We start from the raw sequence: 23,272 nt of genomic DNA, 5'->3' as shown, positions 1-23,272 counted from the left end.
CACATCAGTCCCGGCTGCAGCACTCTGGGGCTTTCAAGCCCACGGCTTGGGGGAATGTGGAACTGGACACGCCTTTATTTATTTATTTATTTATTTATTTATTTATTTATTTATTTATTTATTTATGGCCATATTATTTCATTTTGGTTTTTTTAATTTTCTTTAAATTTTATTTTAATGAATCGCCATGAGACACAGTTGTAGGATAACAGCCACGTAGTTTAGGTTTATTCAGTTACTCCCGTTACAGTGCTCCTATTCCTCTTTGTTTATTTGTAGCTTCTTTCTTAGTGTTCTGTTGACTTGTAAATAATGTTTTTCCCTTCTCCTTGAGTCCTTTGCATAGTTTATTCAGAGCAAGTCCTTTTTGTATGGACACAGGAAGACTTAACAAATGTTATGCTTTTGTAACCTGGGAATCATTTGACTCTACATGATATTTTCCTCCAGGGCATCTGTTCTCTTGACCTAAGCCTCAGCTGCCCTTACTTCCTAGCACCCCCAAAGCACGGTCCCGACGTGGGACAAGAAGGACCCAGGGCAAGCGGTGAGTTGTGTGCTACCCTGGCATCGAGATGGGCCTGGCCAAAGTGCCTAATGCTTAACTATAAGTTAAGAGCTTGATCATGGACAAATGCTGTCATGATCCAAACAGTGATGCTAGATTTGGACCCTGCTAGGGTGAGGAATGATTAATCTGGCCTGAGTGCTGTGGTCTGAGCCTGTGGCAAGATGTTGCCAGGAGAGCTGCCTTGCAAGCCTCAATGTATCCCTTGCTATGTCCATACAAAAATAACTAGTATTAAGATGTTAATAAGTTCCTGGACTAAGGAAAAGAAAAAAACCTTAAGAGTGAGGAAGGGCTTTGGAGTGCCCTGCCCTCAGGAAGGGCTTTCTTATGTTGATTTGGCTACCTGGCTGGTTGTAGTCTAGAGGGCAAGGTGGGAGAGACAAATAGGGGGAGAGACTAGAGAATCCAGAGAGGCGGCAGTTGATCCAGAGAGAGGCCAGAGCTGGGAGTGCAGGAGATGAGAAAGATGGAAGATTGAATAAACGGTAACTAATCAGCAACCAGCTTGGTCCTCGTTCTTCCTTCGCCTGTCCTTGACCACCGGCCGTCCCGATCCAGTCCACACACTGCGGTTCCAGAGCACCGAACGCGGGCGGTGAGACAGAGCTGCCCGGAGAGCCCGCGAGTGCACGCACCCCCTCAGTGTTCTTTAGTTTTTTACACACAGTTACAGACTTTAAAACTTTCGTGATTACAGTTCAGTCATACAATGATCGAGCACCCATCCCTCCACCAGTGCCTGTTCTCTACCACCAATATTCCCAGTATCCCTCCTGCCACCCCCGCCCCTTCCTACCCCCTGCCTCTATGGCAGGCACCTTCCTTCTTACTCTATCCTTTTGGGTGTTATGATATGCAATACAGGTAATAAGTGGCCATCATGTTCAGTCCATAGTCTACTTTCAGCATGCATCTACCATCCCCAAGCAAGCCCTCCAAGCATCATTTACTTGGTGGGTCCCTTCACCATCTGAGCTGCTTTTCCCCCAGCATGTGAGACCGGCTTCCAAGCTGTGGAGCCATCCTCCTGGCCCTCTACTGTCCTTAGGTGTTAGTCTCATATTATGTTACTTTATATTCCACAAATGAGTGCAGTCATTCTATGTCTGTCCCTCTCTTTCTGACTCATTTCACTTAGCATGATACTCTCCATGTCCATCCACTTATATACAAATTTCATGATTTCATTTTTTCTAATAGCTACATAGTATTCCATTGTGTAGATATACCAAAGTTTCTTTAACCAGTCATCTGTTCTTGGGCACTCGGGTTTTTTCCAGATTCTGGCTATTATAAACAGTGCTGCAATGAACATAACAAGTGCAGATGTCATTCTACTGTACTGTTTGCATCTCCAAGATATATTCCCAGAAGTGGTATGGTTGGGTCAAATGGGAGCTCAACTTCTAGTTTTTTTTGGAAACATCCAAGCAAGTGGAAACAGAGATAAACAAATAGGACTATCTTAAACTAAGAAGCTTCTGCACCTCAAAAGAAACAGTAACCAGGATACAAAGACAGTCTACAGAATGGGAAAGAATATTCACCCACTACCCCTCTGACAAGGGATTAATATCAAGGATATATACAAGGCACTGGTTGAACTCTACAAGAAGAAAACATCCAATCCCATCAGAAAACAGGGCAATGAAATGAACAGAAACTTTCTCGAAGAAGAAATCCAAATGTCCAAAAAGCACATGAAAAAATGCTCTTCATCACTAACCATCAGGGAGATGCAGATTAAAACAACCATGGGATATTATCTCACACCACAGAGACTGGCCCACGTCCAGAAAAACAAAAGCAACCAGGGTTGGTGTGGGCCTGGGGAGAAAGAGGCTCTCCTGCACTGCTGGTGGGAATGCCGACTGGTCTTGCCCTTTTCGAAAATAATGACACTCCTTGGAAAAAAAAAAAAATCAGGGGCTAGAGCAATAATTGCACAGCAGGTAAGGAATCTGCCCGGTAATCAACCAGACCAGGTTTGACCCCCAGCACTCCACGGGCCCCCCAAGCCTTCCATGAGTAATCCCTGAGCACCACTGGGTGTGCCCCAAAACCAAACCAAACAACAAAAAAAAATTAAAGGACTCCACGGCCGACGCCCCATTCTCAGTGCAGTCCCCGCCAATAGCTGGCCCCTGGAAGGCCAAGCCAAGGAGGCCTGGCTCCCGTGGGAGGACCTGACTGCTGAGCCAGCCCCACATTTCCCAGGCGGCAGGTAGGGGAAGTGTCTCGACTGGTTCAAAGCGGCCTGGTGGACCCCAGGCACAGGGCATCTGCTGGACTCGTTCCACTCCCACCGTGAACTGACCCTCCTGCCCCCGGCCCAAGGCCATGTGACTCAGCATCTTGCCCCCACCCTGTCCTGTGTGCTGTCTGTTCCCTGGCCCAGAGACAGGGGAGCCTGCCTGACCTTTCTGGTGCTGCCTGGCTGCCCGCCAAGGGGAGAGTGGAAAGAAAAACACTGAACGCTTCCTTCTCAGCCCCGAAGATGCGCCTTCTCATGGTGACTCCCTCGCCCCATCTGGTTCCTTCTCAGAAAGTGGCCACCCCAGCGCTAACACACACAATACACATCTGTGAATGAGTTGGCTGAGGTGGCCGCGCACCAATGCTGGCGACACAGAGCACGTGACAGATCGTATCCAAGCTCCTGGGCTTCCTGACCCCAGCCCACCCTGCCATGGGACCTGCCCTGGGCTTTTTCTCTGGCTTGTTTTTGAGGCAAACCGTGCTGCACCCCCAGGTCTGAAGAGCCCTCAGGGTGCTGGGGACTGAACTCGGGTCAGCCGCGCGCAAAGCCCCTCCCGTCTCTCTGGGCCTCACGGGAGACCTGTCCACCCCGTCACCTCAGCTCGGCCCCAAGTACAGGCTGCTTTCCCAGGACCTAGACTCCCAGGAAAGCATCCCTAACGCCCCAAAAGCAATTCTGAATTGCAGCATTTCCCCAAGAAGTACTCTCACAGACAACAGTACTGAGAGAGCCTCTGCAAACAGCAGTCTGGCCGGGCCCCCTGCGGTGGGCTTGCTCAGCACTCCCAAGCCCCTGAAACTTCCTGCCGTAGGAGCCACAAACTCAGGTTCTGGCATCAGAGGCACAGGACAGGGGGACACTCTGCACGTGACGACCTGAGCCCTGAGCACATTACAGGCTCCTCAAGCCCCCGGTCCCCACACCTGCCTCCATGCTCCACCACAGCGCCCCCAGCTGGTGCACCTGCCACACCCCTGCAGGCCCCTCTGAGCCGCTCCCGAGAGCTGTGGCAGGGGAGGGTACTGTGAACTCCGACTCAGACCCTGTCACTTTCTGCCTGAAGGTCCCATGGCTCTTCTATGCTTCTAAGGGCAGAGACAATCCATCTTTCTTTTTCCCACCTCCTCGCCAGCCTGCAGCGTGGCTGGGTCTCCTGGATCAAAGCCCAGTCCCATGACTGCACACTTGCCTAGACCAGCCTCTGCCAATGGGCCCTCTGCCAGGCTTCTCCTGCCAACGCTCACGAGCGGCCTGCGTGGCCCAATAACTTCAGTTCACATGGTGCTTGAACTCACCACTGAGCACTTGCCACTGAGCCATCCTTGAGGCCCCAACAAACCTTCTCCACTTGATGAGCCAGGGTGTTTGTTCTGTTCCAGATAGGCAACCCGCTCCCTTTCACCCCCTGGCTCCTGTTCAACCCCGGCCCGACCCCAAGACCTCCTGGGGAAAGGCCCAGCTGCCTTCTTCCACAAGTCCCACCAGGAATACCCCTTCCCCTGTATTCCCTCCTGTGATACTTGTCCTTCACTCCATCTCTCCTCCATTCCCAGAGTTCAGGAGCTCCATTTCAATCAGTTCTGCTCATCAGTCTTGCTTGTACAAGTAGCATTTATCTGCACTGCCAAGCCAGTTGCAGCTTCCTAGAAACATGCTTTCATTTTTATTGTCAATTAGTGACTTTTCAGGCTTTCAGAGTCATGCTTTTATATGAAAATAGATGTCTTCCTAACTCCTCACCCTTCACATGGGACTAACCAAAGCTATAAGGCCCTGAGATCAGTTTATAGAGGGGGAGGTATAGCAAAGCAGAACACTTGTCTGGCTTTGTGTGAACCCTGGGTTACATTGCCAGCATTATTAAAAACACAGGAAGGGAAGGGCAGTGTAGGAAAAGGAGAGGAAGGGGAGACGGGGAGGAGGAGACGGGGCAGTTAGACAGGGGCTAACGTACTTGCCTCCCATATAGCTGACCTGGGTTCAATCCTGACACCACACATGGTACTCTGAGCACAGAGCTGAGAGTAAGTGACTCCTGAGCACAGACGGGAAGTAAGCCTGAGCACAGCTCGGTGTGACAAAAAAAAAAAAAAAAAAACAATAAGGAAAGAGGAAGGGAGGGAGGAAACTAGTAAGGTATGCTGAGGAGGACCCAGGGCAAGTAAGAGGTGGAGTGCTCTGGAGTACCTCGGCCAGTTCCTTGTACTGTCCCAAGCCTGCATGTGCCAGCGTGGCAGAGGGAGAGCTCTCCAGGGTGCAGCCCCAGCGCGTGTCGTGTCCACGGGCGCCTGGGACAGCAGCCTCTGTACAAGAGGGCCAGGAGCCGGAGAACCCTGCTGTGTGCTCGGATTCAGAACAAGCAAATGTCTCAGAAAACAGGGGCGGGCGCAAATAAAAGCGAGTCCATCTACACCAAGGAAAATAATACAAGTCCTCATACAAATCACCCTCAATACTTCCCGGGACAAATTGGATTAGGATGACTCTTCTGGTGCTGATAACATGTCTCCAAAATCATTCATCAGCGCAGTCACCCCCAGCTGTGGGTGGCGATGCCATGTGGGGTCATGGAACTTAAAGCTGAAAGAGGAATCACAGTCAGGCTCGTCACCTGCTTATGTGTGCAGGGCCGTGGGGAAATGTCCTGGGCAAAAGAGCTCTCGAGCAGACATTCAGGAAACCCAGAATCTAGAGACCCCAGAGCTGAGCTGGTTGCGCACTAAGGGGCAGATCTCTCTGCTCTCCGGAGACTGAAGGTCCCTGGACCTACTACTCAATCACCTCCCTTTCTCCACTCCATGATATTCTGAGGCCAAAGGACAAATTAGACTGTTTTTCAGAAGCCTCCGAGGCATAAATACCAGAAACTGGCTTTGAAGTAAGTTTGATTCCATAGAGATGAGCAGGAAACAGAGATCACTCCTGACAGGGCAGTGAGGGCACCCCCACCAAATCTCATGAGGACAGACAGAGGGTCCAAAGTCAGGCTACCTTATGACCCACCAGCACCAGGAATGCGCCCGAGTCAAGAAGGCTGGTCATGGCTGAGCTGGCCGACAAGAACACCAGGGCCCACTCAGCTGCTGATACCCCAATTCTGGGCTACACGTGCCAGCGACATCAGGAAATTCTTGGGGAAAGTTTCTGGCAGAAGCAGCTACAGGAGAAACCTGATATCTAAAAACAAGACTAGGACCACCACATCACAAACACGAATCCTTCAATCTCTGAAGGCTGGGAAGGAGGGAAAGGAAAATGGAACAAGACCCTACTACAACTTCAGGGAACTTCAAGGGCAGCAGCTAAGGTCCCGGTGCCTCTGACATAGGCATGAAGGCAGGAGCAGGGCAAAGGAGCCCCTTCTGGCTTCGAAGCCTGAGTTCCATGAGAAGCACATGGAGACGTTTAGTGGGGCTGGCAGCCGTGCCAGCAGCTGAGGTCATGCGGAGAAACTCAAGCTGCCAGGAACACCCTTGGCTAAAGTCAGCTGGACGGGATGAACCAAGCTCTGTGGCACCCTCACAAGTGGCTGGGATTCAGGAAAGAACAGAGAGAGACACCCCGAGTCGTTCTCGGATGGAAAATGGATCCACACCTGTTCATAATTAGTCGGAGAGTTAGAGTTGGGACGGCTAAGGCCCCACGAGAAAGAACTGAAAGCTCAGGGGCCAGATCCCAACCCAAAACACAGCCCACCCTGTCATTAATGTTCCACTCCCACAATAACAATCATCATGGGATTTATATTCCCGTGTAGGCCTCCGAATGGTGCTCAAGGCGCCCAGGGCCAGCCCCAGCCGTGCTCAGCCATAAGTGCAGACAGGGAAGCAGGACTGCCCAAGCCTGAGTGCTGGGACCAAGGGCCCTCACCCCAGCACTTTCCCTGGCCCCTGATTCACACCTTGAATGAGTCTGTTCATGATGACCCCTGGTGAGTGAGGGGTCCAAGGGAGAATCCAGTGCAGAGGCCTAAAAGACTGGGTGGGGGCCAGGAGGGTTTGGCCACACCCTAGATTTTATCAGGGCAGTAACAGAAAGCTAGAGATGAGGAGGGGATAGAGAATTGTTTGTATTCCCATCATAAATGAAGCTTCTTGGCCTCCATTTCGGACCACAGATCCTTCCCTCACATGCTATCCAGTTATAAGGCGTCATCAAATGGCTTCGCCTTTGGACAAAAAGTCGCAAGCTGAGCCTGTAAATGTGGTGTTCCTAAGTAGCAAGTGCAGGCATTAGAGTCTCGTCTCTGCACTCGCACTCCTACCCATGGGAGGCGGGATCTGAAGTGCATCAGGCTGCCATCTCCAGTGCTCTCCGTGAATCTGTGTGCTATGGGGTGCAGCCACAGCCTCACCACACCCTGCAGCCCCTTTCCTGAAGAGGAATGCGTGGGCTATAGCTCACTTTTTGGTTTCTTTGCTTGTGTTTTTGTTTTGCTGGCCCTATGCTCAGCTATCATTCCTGGTAGGGCTCAGAGGGCCATGTTGGGGTACCAGGGATTGAACTCCATTGGTCTCAGGCAAAGCCAGCACCCACCTTCCCTGCCGCACTATCTCACCAGTCCAAGGCTGTGTTCCACTTCCTTCTTGGTCCCTGGAACCAATGTCATAGATAGAATTGATGCTCAAATAAAAGATTCTTGGGGCCGGAGCGATAGCGCAGCGGGTAGGGCGCTTGCCTTGCACTCGGCCGACCTGGGTTCGATCCCCGGCATCCCATATGGTCCCCCAAGCACTGCCAGGAGCAATTCCTGAGTGCAAAGCCAGGAGTAACCCCTGAGCATCGCTGGGTGTGACCCAAAAAGCAAAATAATAATAATAATAATAATAAAATAAATAAAAGATTCTTCACTGTATCACTATAATCCCATTGCTCATCGATTTGCTCGAGTGGGCACCAGTAACGTCTCCATTGTGAGACTTGTTACTATTTTTGGCATATTGAATATGCCACGGGTAGCTTGCCTGGCTCTCCAAGAGGAATCAAACCCAGGTCAGCCACATGCAAGGCAAACACCCTACCCGCTTTGCTATCACTCCAGCCCAAAAGATTCTTTTTTTTTTTTTTTTTTTTTTTTGCTTTTTTTGGGTTTCACCCGGCAATGCACAGGGGTTACTCCTGGCTCTGCACTCAGGAATTACTCCTGGCGGTGCTCAGGGGACCATATGGGATGCTGGGAATCGAACCTGGGTCGGCCACGTGCAAGGCAAACGCCCTACCCGCTGTGCTATCACTCCAGCCCCCCAGCCCAAAAGATTCTTAATTAACTAGCTTAATAACTCACATAATTTACTAAACTCAAGTAACTAACTTCCTAGTTAGTTCTTAATATCCCAGCAGGGAAAGTAATCAAGTGCCCAGTAGAACCACAAGACTGAGAGAATGGAATTTACAAATTTATAATATTGGGGAAGGAGAGATAATATAGCAAGTAGGGTACTGGCCTTGCATACAAGGTCAACCCGTGTTCGATCCTCAGCACCCCAGTGGGTTCTCCAAGCACTACCTGGAGTGATCCCTGAGTTCAGAGCTACCTACAGACCTGCTAAGATGCCCTCCTTGTGGTTCTAGCACGGGAAACAAGCCAGCAGGACCAAGCAGCCCAGGAACCACAGCGCCTTCCCATGGCTGAAGACAGGGTCTCTGACCAGTCCTGCTCCAGCTGACAGAATAGTCTCCACACCCCCCTCTGCCTCTCTCTCTCTCTCTCTCTCTCCCTCTCTCTCTCTCTCTCTCTCCCTCTCCTCTCTCCCTCTCTCTCTCTCTCCCTCTCCTCTCTCCCTCTCTCTCCATCTCCCTCTGCCTTTCTCCCTCTCTCTATCTCCCTCTGCCTCTCTTCCTCTCTCCCTCTCTCTCTCCCTCTGCCTCTCTCTCTTTCTCTCTCCCTCTCCCCTCTGCCTCTCTTTCTCTTTCTCTGTCCCCTCTCTCTCCCCTCTCTCCCTCTCTCTCTGTCCCCCTCTCTCCTCTCTCCCTCTCTTTCCCTCTCTCTCCCTCTTTCTCTCTCTCTCTCTCTCTCTCTCTCTCTCCCTCCCTCCCTCCCTCCCTCCCTCCCTCCCTCCCTCTCTCTTCCTCTCCTCCTTCCACAACTCTGGCTTGAAACTTTCACTACTTTCAAGAAAAAAACTGATGTACCTGAACTGAGTCACCAGTCCTTCCCTGCAAACCAGAATCCTGAACTCATGACCAAGGACAGTCAGTCCAGCTCTCACGTGCCAGCCTCCTTCCCCGCTGATTCCAATGCCCAAACAGACTTCAGAGCTGTAACTACTGAGCTGCCCAGAGGCAACAGCTTGACACAGAACCCGTGTCACTGAGGCAAGGAACACACCTGCTTCAAGGTACTCAAGCAGGAAGGGGAAGGGAGCATGGGAACAAAAGACTCATACCCCAGGGGCTGCCTCTGACTCCCGCCAAGAGCCATGTCAGAGAGGCAGGCTCCAAGGGGGTGCAGAGACAGTGGCATGTGTGAGCCAGGGCGTCCACTTCCTCCTCAGAGTGAAAGAGTCACAGTCCTCCCCAGCTAGGAGAGAAACTTGGCAATCATTTTCAAGACTGTGCCAGGAGAAGCTTTGTTTCCACTTGAGGAAATGGCACCTTTTCTCCTCGCAGAAGCCAAATGCCCAGAAGTCTCAAGGCCACATTGCGAGCTGGCCCTTAGGACCTCTGAGGCCCAGAGCCAGTGTCTCTATTCCTTCCCGACGCCCCAAGTTACTCCTTCTGAACTTATCTTCGCCACACTCTTTTACAAAATATCTGGGTTTTCAACTTCAGTGTATGTGCTTTTGTGAGTTGCCTCAGTTCACCCCATGAATAAACAGTCACAAAAAATTGCTCCAGAAATTTCCCTCCAGATTAGACTATCACCAAAGCAAACAAATGCTGAGACGGGATCAATAAGAGGCATGAAGGAGGGGGACAATGGTGCTGGGATCTTGAAACACAGACGAGGGATTGGCGTGGCAGCTCTGCAACTAGAACGAGTTCAATATCATTGTACACTGTGATAACTCAAAAAAATAGAGTATGAGTAAAAGGCTGTGAGTGTGAGAAAGACAGTGTATATGTGCGAGAGGCTATGTGTGAGAGAGAGACCGTGTATATGAGACAGAAAGAGTAAGTGTATGAGGAAGTGTGTATGAGAGAGATGGAATATGTGTGTGTGAGAGAGACTGTCAAAAAGAGGGTGTATGAGAGATACAGTATGTGTGTGAGAGAGAGACTGTGTGTTCGAGAAAGACAGTGTGTGTGGAGATGTGTGTGAGACACAGTATTTCGAGAGAGAGACTGTGTGTGTGCACAGACGAGGGAGACACAGAGAGTGTGTGTGTGTATCTGAGAGAGTGCACATGCTATTAGGAGAGACAGATAATGTGTAGGGCTGCCCTCACATGTGAATGACTGCTTTCTCTTGTTTGTTACCTTCTGCAGGCTGGGGGCATTCTTGGCTATTATTTTTATAAGAAAAATTTCTGTTTACTCCTCCTTTTGCCTTTCAAAACAATTCATGACATAAATATTGTTCCTCCTAAGGTTGAATTATCTTCATTTTCTAAAGTTTGTTTTACTTACGGTCCTTATTATTAATTGATTTCTACTACCCTATTCTTTGTTTACGTGCAAAGCTAGCATTTTCCCCCATACATTCTCTCTCTCCCTCCCTCTCTTTCTCCCTCTCTCCCTCTCTCTCTCTCTCCTTCTCTCTCCCTCTCTACCCGCACTCTCTCTCCCTCTCTCTCTCCTCCCCTAGTCTCCATTTTATTCCCCTTCACTACCTTTTCCTTGGCTCTGGTGCCGTGATATCACTTCCATTTCCACAGAAAGGAGAATAATGGGGCCCTAAAGTGTGATTGGCCTTTTAATCTGCCAGGAGATTAAGCAAGGGAAGGTGGATGCTTTCCCTGGCCCAGACTTCCTGCCTTCGTGTGCAAGCCAAGGCCCCAGGAGACGGGAGTGTTGAGCTCAGCACAGCTGGGCCTGGCTCTGTCCGGGGTACCAGGCAGGTGCTGATTCACTGCAGTCACCACCTAAGGAGCAGCCCACAGCCCTGAGTCACCCACACCTCAGATTCCAGTGCCCTGATCTGGCAGTCCACAAACTCTTGAATTCCTGGCCCTCCTGAAACCTGCATGGTCTACTGATTTACCTGGCCTGGCTCCTGGATTTCTCTAGGAGAAAACTGTGAGGTCATCAGAAGAGCTCAGTGAGAATGGTATACCAGGAGAGAAACCAGGGAGCTAAAGCCTTATTAAACTTCTGACCAGAGTACTGGGCTGTGGTCAGGTATGCAGTTTTAACCCCATTCCCTAGCGGAAAAATAATCCTCCAACTATATTGTGGGAGAGACTATATGTTGTCAGAGAGAGATATATATATACTACCATATGCCTATACACCATTCAACTTACAATAAAGCAAGCCTTTTTGGGAGGGCTGGAGCGATAGCACAGAGGGTAGGGCGTTTGCCTTGCATGCAGCCAACCCAGGTTCGATTCCCAGCATCCCATATGGCCCCCTGAGCACTGCCAGGAGTGATTCCTGAGTACAGAGCCAGGAGTAACCCCTGAGCATCGCCAGGTGTGACCCAAAAAGAAAAAAGAAAAGAAAGCCTTTTCCAGCTGTATTTTACTGAAATAACTATAAGACAAAAAGAAATCTTACAATTACAATTTTTTTCTTTCGTTTTTTGATTTTGTTTTTGTTTTGGGGCCACACCCAGCAGTACTCAAGGCTCACTCCTGGGTCTACGCTCAGGGATCACTCCTTGGAAAGCTCGGGGGACTGTATATGTGTCATTTTGAAATAGTGCTCTTTTGGATCTTCGGGGCAGATGCAAGGAGGGAAACTGCTGGGCCATGAGGGAGGTGAGAACTCAGTCAGCCCAGAGACAGGGTTTGGAGGGACAAGATCACTCATACATTGGTGACAAAATATATAAAGATTCTGATTTTCTTGAAAATTTTTTCTCACTATTTGTTTATTTCTTCTTTTTTCTCACTATTTCTTTAAAAGTCAACATGTACATGTAGAAATCAAGGATAAAGTAAGAAGAAGCAGACAGGAAGTGACAGGGGGTAGGGGACAAGGGCCTGGGGTACCTCATGGTAAGAGGGCGATAACTCTATATCCAAATCACAGTCAACAGCACTGAATGCAGGAAATTCGAACCACAGTCACTGAACTTCAAAGTGTGCCTGTCAAAGGGCCACGCTGGGGCGAAGATGGTTGGGGGGACAGTGGGGATCCTGGGGACACAAGTGGAGGGGAGCTGACCCTGGTGGTGGGATCAGTGATGGAACAGTGTATGCCTGACACTCAACAATAAAAACAATAAACAACTTTGTAAGCCACAATATCTTTTTTTTTTAATTTTAAAAACTCAACATGTAACTTACCAATCAACCTTGTTCTCCAAAACATTTATTCAGTGTGCAGTCACTCCCTAGAAGTTAGGGGAACATGTGGTGCTGGGAATCAAATCTGGGGCTCCTGCATGCAAAGCATGAGCTTCAGCTCTTTAAGGCATTTCCCTGGACATCCTAGGTGTTTATCCCAAAACATTACGATACAACCACATCAAAAACTGCACGTGTTTTTCATTATAGTGGCTCCAGGCTAGTAGCAGCTCTAACACTCTTTGATGGTTAAACAAATCATCATACATTCATACCATGAACAATAATAAAAAGGAACAAACTGCCAGTAGAGAGATGAAATGATGCTTTGCATCACCAAAGGGGACTCAAGTCACTTGTCCCCTTCCAGTTTATCACATGCACCTAAACGTCATTGACTGAGTAATGGAGCTTCACAATAAAGCCACGCCTGCTGCTTGATTGTTCTGGTTTTGGGCCACACCTGGTGAGGCTCAGGGGTTACTCCTGGCTGGACACTCAGGGATCACTCCCAGGGGGCCTCCGGGGACCAAATGGGGTGCTGGGGATGGCACCCTAGTCAGCCTCGTGCAAAGAGGTGCCCTGCCCACTGTGCTCAGGCCCCAGTGCTGGCTGCTCGTACGTGCAGTAGCGAAGGCATCCACACAGGACTCCCATGGTGCGTAAGGCAGACCCACACACTGCCTCTCGCCTTCTCTCTGCTCATCCATCTCCCCTCTGGATCAGCGTGCTTCTCGGGCCCACCCGATGTGCTGCTGCTCCGGCTCCCGGCCCTGTCCTGTTCAGCTCCCATCCCCTCCTTACACCCCCAGCTTTCTGGCTTGCTCACTCTTGATGTCCCCCACTCACATCCGCCTGGCAGGCCAGCTGCTGTCCGAGCGTCTCTGGGTGGATGGAGCAAAGGCTGTTGGAGGGCAATGGTAACAACAGCAAGGGAGTGGGCAGGGACCGTGAAATGCAGGATCAGCAGAGTTCCCTGCTAGGGTGACCCTCTGGAGGCTGGGAGACTGGGAGAAGTGGAGTTTCTCTCAGCACCTGGTGGGGAAGTGGCTGCATTCCTGCTCCCCTCGACGCACGCTGAACCCACCCACTGCCAAACTCTAACAGGTAAAATCCGCCTTTCACTCAGAGCAACAGGACAGTGGGTAGGGTTATTGGCTTCGCATGCAGCTGACCTGGGTTCAACTCTCGGCCCCACCCCTCTCCAGCAGTGATCCCTGAGTGCAGAGCCAGGAGTAAGCCCTGAGCACCACCAGATATGCCCCCCAAAATTAAATAAACAAACGAAATAATCCACCTTTGGATCACTAGTATTACTTAGGAGCCTAGGTTTAACTGGAACATTTAGGGATTTTTTTTTTTGTATGTGGAAAATATATTTTTATTCTACCCTCTAAATTCTGACTTAAATGGACAGGTAAAACATACAAATATATAGCTACATATATTCTTAAAATAACTGAAAATTAGAACTGAATACCACCCACACACTGCGCATTTTTTGCTGGAGAATAGCTATCAAGAATTTCTCTGTTTGGGAGATCAGACTCAAATAATGTGAACAAGCAGTTCTGAAGCCCAATGACAAGCAATAAAATTCAAGAGCTGGAGGGAAAACAGGCACTGGCCTTAACTGTGGTGATTGGATTCTACTAGTCAACGCCCAGGCCCTTGTGTACATTTTTGTTTCCTGCTGTCTGAAAAGTAGACTGGATTCTGCTCAAAATTTCTCCTTACATGCCAGACTGAGACGAAAAATGGTAGTGGGGTAGGGCCTGACCTATGAACTAACAGGATGGGTGACACAGATGAAGTGAGACTCGATGATCTGTGTTGCCTCTCCAAATCCCGGGCTACCTACACATCCTCCCTCTCTCTCAGTCATACACTCTCTGTGTTTCCCTCAACTGTGCACAGTCTCTCTATCATACATCGAATGTCTCTCACAAATACCCTCTCTAATAGTCTCTTTCACACACCATCTTCACATACACACACACACCCCCTTTTCTCAAACACATACTCTTGCTCTCATGTACAGACTCTCTCTTTATCAAAGCGTCCATTCTTTCTAATCCATCCTTCCTTCCTTCCTTCCTTCCTTCCTTCCTTCCTTCCTTCCTTCCTTCCTTCCTTCCTTCCTTCCTTCCTTCCACCTGTCTTTCTTTCCTCTTTCTTCCTTTCTTTTTCTTTCTTCCTTTCATTTTTTTCCCCACCACTTCTGCAGTGTGCTGGGCTTATTCTGAGTCTGTGCTCAGGGATTACTCCAGGCAGTGCTTTAGGGACCACTTGAGATATGAGGTGCCAGGGATCAAGCCTGTTTGGCTGTGTGCAAGGCAACTGCCCTACCCTCTGTACTATCACACCATCCCTCCATTCTCTTTCATTTCAGGCACCGTGGTTTGCAGTCCTGCTAATGGCGATTCATGCACAAACTACTCCAGCCCACATTCTCCGCTGTGCCCGCCCCATGGCTCCCACCCTGTCTCTCTGCCGGGTAAACGTCCCTCTAAAGACCAGTCTCGAGGTATTTTGCCTTTGTGCACTGATTCCCCATTATGTTTCCTCACAGCCCACAGTGGAGGCGTCACCCTGCGTCACTCCTCTCCTGACTATCCTCACTCAGCAGGACATGCTCCGGCCTCAATGCTACAGCAGGAACTCCGAATCCAGCCTTGGCCCTGCGGCTGCTCCATTCTGAGAAAGGGTGTGTCATGGGCTCCTGCAATTCAACTGCCTTCTACAATGGCCTGTGGGTTGCCATTTCATCAGTTTAATAACCTTCTAGCACCAGAGGTTTAAAAACAGAAGTGGGGGGCCGGAGCGAATGCACAGCGGATAGGGCGTTTGCCTTGCACGCGGCCGACCTGGGTTCGATCCCCGGCATCCCATAGGTCCCCCAAGCACTGCCAGGAGCAATTCCTGAGTGAAGAGCCAGGAGTAACCCCTGAGCATCGCTGGGTGTGACCCAAAAAGCAAAAAAAAAAAAAAAAAAAAACAGAAGTGGGGGGAGGGTGGAGCGACAGTACAGCGGGTAGGGTGTTTGCCTTGCACATGGCCAACCCAGGCTCAATTCCCAGCATCCCATATGGTCCCCTGAGTACCACCAGGAGTAATTCCTGAGTGCAGAGCTAGAAATACCCTCTCAGTGTCGCCAGGTGTGATCAAAATTAAAAAAAAAAAAAAAAAAGGCAGTGCCCTAAGTGCCAGATAGTCAGCAGGTAGTGCACTTGCCCTGCAATCACTGACTCAGGTTCAATCCCCAGCACCCCATATGGTTCCCTGAGAACTGCCCGGAGTAATTCCTGAGTGTAGAGCCAGGAGGAACCCTGAGCAATGCCTGGTGTGGTGAAAAAAAAATTAACCAGAACAGTTCAAGAAGGACAATGATTCGGGCCAGAAGGGCCATTCCAGGCACAGTAGCACGTCCATGGCCGTCTATCGGCCTGGTGGCCGTGTCCAGCCCCATGGCAGGCCCAGGGCACTGAGCACCCTGCTCCCCACCAATGCCATGTGAATGTCGGCTGTGAACTTGGGGCCAGGAATAAGCTGGCACCCCCAGAAGCTGTTTCTGGGTCACAGTTTCCTGGGAGCTGCCGGGCCAGGCTCTGACTCATTTCTCCAGGTCTTGTCTCGTCAAGGTCAGCCCAGGAGGCCACCTGGAGCGAGGGCCAATGATTAACCTCACTGCCCTCCTGGGCTGCCATCAACAGGTGGCTGGAAGGTCAGAGAGCACAGGAGCTGAGTCAGGGGTCCAGGAGTGGGCACCATGCATGGCAGCAACGGCAGAGGGAGCCCAGGGGTGCACCCCAAGTCTTTGGACTCAGGAAGTGCAGAAGCAGCAGGGAAGAGGCAGGCAGCTGGCGGTCCTGTGTGCTCAGAGGCCCGTGAGGCCGGAACCGCATCCTGCCGTGGGGTCAGATGCAGGGGCTGCCCGAGGGCTTCTGAGCAGAACGGGGAAATGGCACCCTGTCCTACAGGGCAAGGGTAAGGCAAGCAACACAACTCTCACTCCATCTCCACCTAGGGTATATTTCTCAATTTTTAAATGTTTTCTAGAAATTTTAAAATTTTTTTAAATTTTTAAAGTTTTAAAAATTTTCTAGAAAATTTAAAGAAAAAAATGAAGAGGGGGGGGTTGGGAGCACTAGAGCTATAGCACAGCAGGAGAACATCTGCCTTGCACGTGCCCAAACTGGGTTTGCTTCCCAGCATCCCATACGGTCCCCAAACCCACCAGGGTCGTGATCATGAGTTTAGAGTTCCAAGCATCCCTGGATGTGGCCACAAAATGAAAAAAGACAAGACTTCCCAGGCTGAAGAGAAAACTCACAGGGCTAGCACAAGTGTGTGCTTGCGTACAGGGACGTTGCCTAGCCCCAGGCCTAGTCCTCCACTGCAGGAGGACCCCCAGAACACTGCCTGCAGACTCCACAGGGTGGCCCCCGCCCGCTCAACACAGGCCTCCAAGCCCACTGTGCTGGCCACTAGCAACACTGGCCCAACCCCGCCCTGGGCATGGCCCCCAGCTGGTGCCAGCTCAGAGGCTGTCAGGCACTGGCTGGGCTCCAGCCGTCTGCTCCACATCGTCTTTGAAGCAAGTCCAGCTATTTGGCTCTTCCCTGACTCTAAGCGCAATCTTAGAGTCTAAGGACTTCCCCAAGCCCTGACATAGTCAGTATTTCTTCTCTCTGGGCCACACACTGAAGGAAACATGTGCAGGAACGTAACAAAAGGTAAGGAAGAGTGGGGAAATATGAGAGGACTGTGGGGGGCTGGCCCCCGCCCGGCCTGAGTGCCCCCAGACAAGGCCCACGCTCACCCTTGGCATCCCCTAGAGAAGCCGCCAGCCTCCCCAACGCCCAGCCCTCTCCCACCCGCCCCTCCTGCCGAAACAACCTGACTAGCCTCATTCCTCTGAAAACAGCACCCGGTGGAACAAAAATGTTGCTCTTTTTTGTCTTTTTTTTTTTTTAACCCCCTGGAATTCTAGTTCAGACAAGTTCAGGTCCCCAGATCACCCAGGGGGAAAGTGATTCCTACCACACCTGCCTCCGACTGCTCACACACAGTCCCGAATGTGGGACCACCATGGCCACACGTGGTGGCAGGTGCAGTTCCAAATGCTGTAGCCCACACAGGCTCAAGGACCTGCTCTCACAGGACCTGCTTGATGGGCACGCTCAAGGACAGCACCACAGCGCCTGTGCTGACCAAGCCAGCACGAGGACACACACACACACACACACACACACACACACACACACACACACACAGAGACACAGACAAACACACATAGACACAGACACACAGACACATACACACACATACAGACACATAGACACACACAGACAGACACACAGACATACAGACACACAGATGACACAGACACACACAGACATACATACATACATATATACATACAGACACATACACAGATACACAGACACACACACACATATACATACATGTTCTAGCCACACAGGATAGGACTTTGTAGGGTACAAAAAAGAGTGAGTCGTGCAGGAGAGCTGTACGGGGTGAGCGCTTGCTCTGCACATGGCTGACTGGAGTCCCAGCCCCAGCAATGCAGAGTCGCTGAGCACCAACAAGGGTCACCTGTGAGCACAGGGGGAGGAGTAAGCCCTGCAGGGTATCAGAAAAGGAGAAGGAGGCAGTTCAGGCAGTGTCCTGGCTAGGGGGATGCCTGGGGACAGGAGAGGAAACAGGCTGCACCTAAGGTGTCCCTGCCATGGGTGTGTGTGGCCTGAAGGGTGCCAAAGGTGCACCCTCTTTCAAAGCAGGGAGGAGAATCACCTCCAGGACAGCCTAGCAAGCCCGGAGGGGGGCTGAGAAGCGCAGCGGGAAGGACGGAGCACATGGTGTGAGGAAGCCAGGGGTGGCAGCTGCACAGCAAACAGGCCCAACGTTCAACAGCCCCCACGGAGACAGTCACAGAGCGCCACTGGCCCTCCTGAACGCTGATGAAAACAGCAGCCGTGCACGAGCCACAGGGGATGGGCAGAGACCCTCCCCCCAAACGCTCCCACAGGCTGCTGGACATCCCGTCACGCCTCGGGAAGATGCACAGAGAATCCCGGTCTTGAAGTCCCAACTCCATCAGGACCATAATCTCCTTTGGGTCACTTGGGTCCACCCGAATCAACTCAGGTCCCAAAGGAGGGAGAGTTCCAGGAAGGCCACCACCTCTGATCCCCTTCAGAGACCAGCTTTACTGGATGCTGTGAGTCTCTTGATTTACTTTGGCAGTGGAAATATTTCCTAGTCTGCTCTGATTCTTATCTCAAGGATTTAGATAAGCTTGTGACATGTCCCATTTTCTGCTTAAAGTGATGAAATAATAGCACCAAGTTTTCCCATCAAGCAGCAATCTACTTAAAGATCTTGGCAATTCCTTAGAAAAATATTCAGCAGGCAGAGCTTAAGAGGGTCAAGGAGAGGGCTGAAAAGCATTGACGATAATAAAATTAAAGCATTTTTCCCTTTGGACATTATTTTTTCAAGTACTTGCAACACAATATACGACTGTGATAATAAAATTAAAGCATTTTCTTTCCTTTCACACATTAATTTTCAAAATATTTGCAATGTGGTAGCAGCTGCTTTGTCTGTGGCCTTTTAAAATTATCTCCTCTCAGCTCAACAATAAATTCAACAAAGTAGAGAACAAAAATAAATGAGAAGATAGGAGAGTGGGGAGCAACCAAAAAGACCAGCACAAAGTTATTTCAAAAGATACCAAAATAAAATAAAATATTTTAAAAAGTAAATTTCCAAAGATTTAGATGTATAAAGATCAGCGGCGGGGGCCGGAGCGATAGCACAGCGGGTAGGGCATTTGCCTTGCACGCGGCTGACCCGGGTTCGATCCCCGGCATCCCATATGGTCCCCCAAGCACTGCCAGGAGTAATTCCTGAGTGTAAAGCCAGGAGTAAACCCTGAGCATCGCTGGGTTGTGACCCAAAAAGCAAAAAAAAAAAAAAAAAAAAAAGATCAGCGGCTCTAGGAAGTGAAAAGAGAAAAGGACAAAACTTTTGAAGAAAACTGGGGACATTGGTAGTCAGAAATATGCATGGATGAAGGGGTGGGTGTGGAACACTGTATGACTGAGGCCCATTATGAATGACTTTGTAACTGTGCATCCACAGTGATTCCTTTTTTAAAAAGAATTCCAGGGAGTCTGTTTCGGGGGCCCCTTCCATGTCCGGAGTTTGCTTAGACTCAGCCTTCATTGGGTGCAGCAATTCTGCTTTCCCGCCCCTTGTTTCCACTCTGACTGTGGGAGGGACAAGAACTCGCTCCACCGGATGAAAGCCTGATACGTTTACTGTCTAAGTTGTCACCATGCCCCAAGGTAAACTAGCCAAACTCGGTTTCTGTATCCTTTTCTTTTTCTCTCTCTCAGAAAAAAATTTTTTTCACAGATAAATCCAGTCATTTATGGACAGGTAATTTATGACAAAGGAAGCAAGAGCACGGGCCCAGAGCAAGGGTGGAGTGGATGGGAGCTTCATGACACGCACAACCCCAAGTACCCCATAGGGTCCCCCAAGCACTGCCAGGAGTGATCCCTGAGCACAGAGCCACAAGTAAGCCTTGAGCACTACCAGGTGTGGCACAAAAACAAACAAACAACACACACACACACACACACACACACACACACACACACACACACAGAAACCAAGAGCAGACTCTTCAACTAAAGGTTTTGGGAAAACTGGACCACGACACACTGAAGTGGAATTACTACTTCACACCATAAACGAAACTTAAAGTACATTAAAGACTTGGATGCAAGAGCTTATAACAAACCAGATTCAACTTTATGAAACAATTTTAACTCCAGTCTATACACAGGAGCCTCAAACCCCAACATCAGCCTCCAGGTCAGTGGGACTGACCCCGGGACACAGCATCTCCAGATGGCCTGGCCCGCAGACAGTGGCTGCTGGGTCTCAGACGCCTGCCACTGAGCACGTCGCGCAATTCCCCATGGCAGCTGGTCCCTGGAAACGGGACGGCCGTGAAACGTTCTGGTGGCTGAGATGCACCTGAGCTTACATTTTAAGAAACAGAAAAAATAACCAGCTTCTCTGGAGGGTAGAAAAAATGGGAAGATCCAGGAGACTGAAAGGAACTCCCCTGCAGCACTCTCCTCGAAGCAAGCCAGCAGGGCACCTGACAGCAAACACGTCCTGACCTTCTTGCCACAGTCCCCACCAGGCCCTGCTGTCTGCCCAGCCATGAGCATCCCTAGAGATGCTCTCCTCTACGTCTGGGCCTGGTCCTTGCTCTGGCCCCCAAGTCTCCTACTCCCGTCGGTGAAAAACTGTTGAAAACGACATTGGTGCTGAAGAGTCCAATGCAGCTGACAACCGTGATGGTTAAGTCCCGACCTGAGGGAGCCAAACAGGAGTGCAGGGGGGCTGGAGCGATAGCACAGCGGGTAGGGCGTTTGCCTTGCACTCGGCCAACCCGGGTTCAAATCCCAACATCCCATATGGTCCCCTGAGCACTGCCAGGGGTGATTCCTGAGTTCATGAGCCAGGAGTGACCCCTGTGCATTGCTGGGTGTGACCCAAAAAGCAAAAAAGAAAAAACAAAACAGGAGTGCAGGGCCCTGCGGCATGAAAGCAAGACCCTGAGGTACCAGCGCCAGCCTCATGGAAGCGGCGAGTGGAGGACCTAAGGTGCGGTCAGGGAAAGAACAGCGTCAACAGGGAGAGACAGGTCTCTGGGCCAGAGGGAGGGAAGGCAGGCACACAGCAGCGCCAAGGGGCAGGCGCGGCAGCAGGAAACAAGGTTTCTGGAGGCAGTGAGGGGCTCGCGGGCCCGGCACGGTGAGACTTGGAAACGAGGTCTGAGAGGAGCTGGCAGGGTCAGAGTAAAGCTGCTGGGAGAGGCACTGACAGCAGGCGTGGCGATGCGCCCTGAGCACAGCCCCCACTGCCAGCCACGGGAGCCCCCCCGCCCCCGCTGAGCACAGCCCCCACTACCAGCCACGGGAGCCCCCCGCCCCCGCTGAGCACAGGCCCCACTGCCGGCCATGGGAGCCCCCCGCCCCCGCTGAGCACAGCCCCCACTGCCGGCCATGGGAGCCCCCCGCCCCCGCTGAGCACAGCCCCCACTGCCGGCCATGGGAGCCCTCCACCCCTGTTGAGCACAGCCCCCACTACCAGCCATGGGAGCCCCCGCCCCCGCTGAGCACAGCCCCCACTGCTGGCCATGGGAGCCCCCGCCCCTGCTGAGTGAGCTTCCAAGGAACCTTGGGACCCCACATTCTCTGCCAATGGCCTATGGCTTGGTGAACTCCCTGTTCTTTCCCCCACCAGCTGGCAGGGGTCACAGGCAATTACCCTTCTGGAATTGGCGTGACAAAAATGCTGTGACGTAGCACACAACCTTGACCTTCAAAAGGGTCCAAATGCTGGGGCCAGAGAGATAGGACAGAGAGGACAGAGAGAAAGCACTGGCCCTTCCCGGGGCCAGCCCAGGTTCCATCCTGGCACTCCACAGGGTCCCCATGCACTGTCAGGAGTGACCCCTGAGCACAGGGCCAGGAGTAAGCCCTGAGCACCACTGGGTCTGACCCAAACACTCGGGGGAAAAGAAGGATCAAAACATAAGAGCCTGAGCCTGCACACAGGACCTGCAGCCCAGAAGCCCACCAGGCTCTCCTCCGCAAGGGCTCTCACTGGTAGAAAGGGCCGAAAAGTCTCCAGCAATAGTCTGGCAGCCCAGGCAGCCCGAGTGCGTAAGTTTCTACTCTGGTTAAGCCACCATATCGGGAAATCCAGTCACCCCTGAGTGGCTGTAGAACCAACATCAACACCAGAAGCTGAGGGGTGGCCAAAACAGATCAGCTTCAAAGAAGCATTTCACGCCACAGCCAACAGGCTACAGCCGCAGAAACAACAGGGCCAGAAGGCCAACAGCACTGCACTGGGCTGCTGTTCTGAAAGGAGAGAGATGGGAAAATATCCCACGAAAAATGCAAAGAAGTCCGTTTTCTTTTTCTCCCTCAAACAAAACCAAATTTGGAAAAGGAAAAAGAAAAAAGTTGAGAGGCCAATCAACAGGCTTCTCTCTCTCTCTCTCTCTCTCTCTCTCTCTCTCTCTCTCTCTCTCTCTCTCTCCACACACACCCCTCATAACTACACACGATTCCCCAGACTTCTGATAATTATATTAACAAGCCCATCTTTCACATGTTGTCATACACAAGTACCAACGGCCAATCCGCAGGCACTGGAGCTGAGGGACCAAAAGGCTAATGGCTCCCAGCACCGCAAAATCATCAAGGAAAATGCCGCTCAGAGTCTTGTTTGCGTTTCCATCATGTTTGCACCCTAGAGGCTCTAAACCACAGACATCGTGGGGTTCCCAGGAAACACACCCTTCAAAAGAGCATCCTGGATATTATGGAACTTTTAAACAGGTATGAACTTGGTGGTGTGGGGAAAAAAAATGTGTTTTGAACTTGAAACAGCGGGACGCTTAGGCAGTCTCGGGCTGGGGCTGGTGCCAGCTCGAGCTCCGCTGAGATTCGACCCGGGTGGCCATGCCTTTGCACAGCCGTTTTGCTGCTGAACGACCAGGACCCAGAGCCAGCTATATTACTTGGGGTCCCAGCGAGTGCTTGCAGCCATGTCTCCAGACTGTGAACTAAGCTTTTGCTCCATGCTGCTCCAGGAAGGGAAATGATTCAATTTCCAACTTAAATCTCCCTGGACTAAAAAATACAGAAATCCTAAACCTTTATATCTCTTCATTCTCATCAGTGGAAAACTAATTATCAAATGTTTCCTTGTCAATAGGGCCGTATTCTTGGGGGATAAACTCCAACAAGAATAGTGAGTTCTGTGTTGAAACTCCAACAACAATAGTGAGTTTTGTGTTGAAATATGGAATGTAGGGCTGGAGAGATAGCACAGCGGGTAGGGCGTTTGCTTTGCACGCGGCCGACCCGGGTTCAAATACCAACATCCCATATGGTCCCCTGAGCATGGCCAGGGGTGATTCCT

At 50.9% G+C, this 23,272-nt stretch overlaps 1 protein-coding gene across 5 annotated transcripts in view; it reads right to left on the bottom strand.

Annotated features, from left to right (window-relative positions):
• CGNL1 (cingulin like 1) overlaps positions 1 to 23,272 on the bottom strand; it is a 135,876-nt gene that overhangs the window by 30,611 nt on the left and 81,993 nt on the right. The gene's annotated exons all lie outside the window — the stretch shown is intronic.

The sequence above is a fragment of the Sorex araneus genome, chromosome 10 (genome assembly GCF_027595985.1).
Source record: "Sorex araneus isolate mSorAra2 chromosome 10, mSorAra2.pri, whole genome shotgun sequence".
NCBI classification, from domain to species: domain Eukaryota; kingdom Metazoa; phylum Chordata; class Mammalia; order Eulipotyphla; family Soricidae; genus Sorex; species Sorex araneus.
Note: the sequence above shows the minus strand (reverse complement) of the source record. Positions and strands in the feature narration are given on the sequence as shown.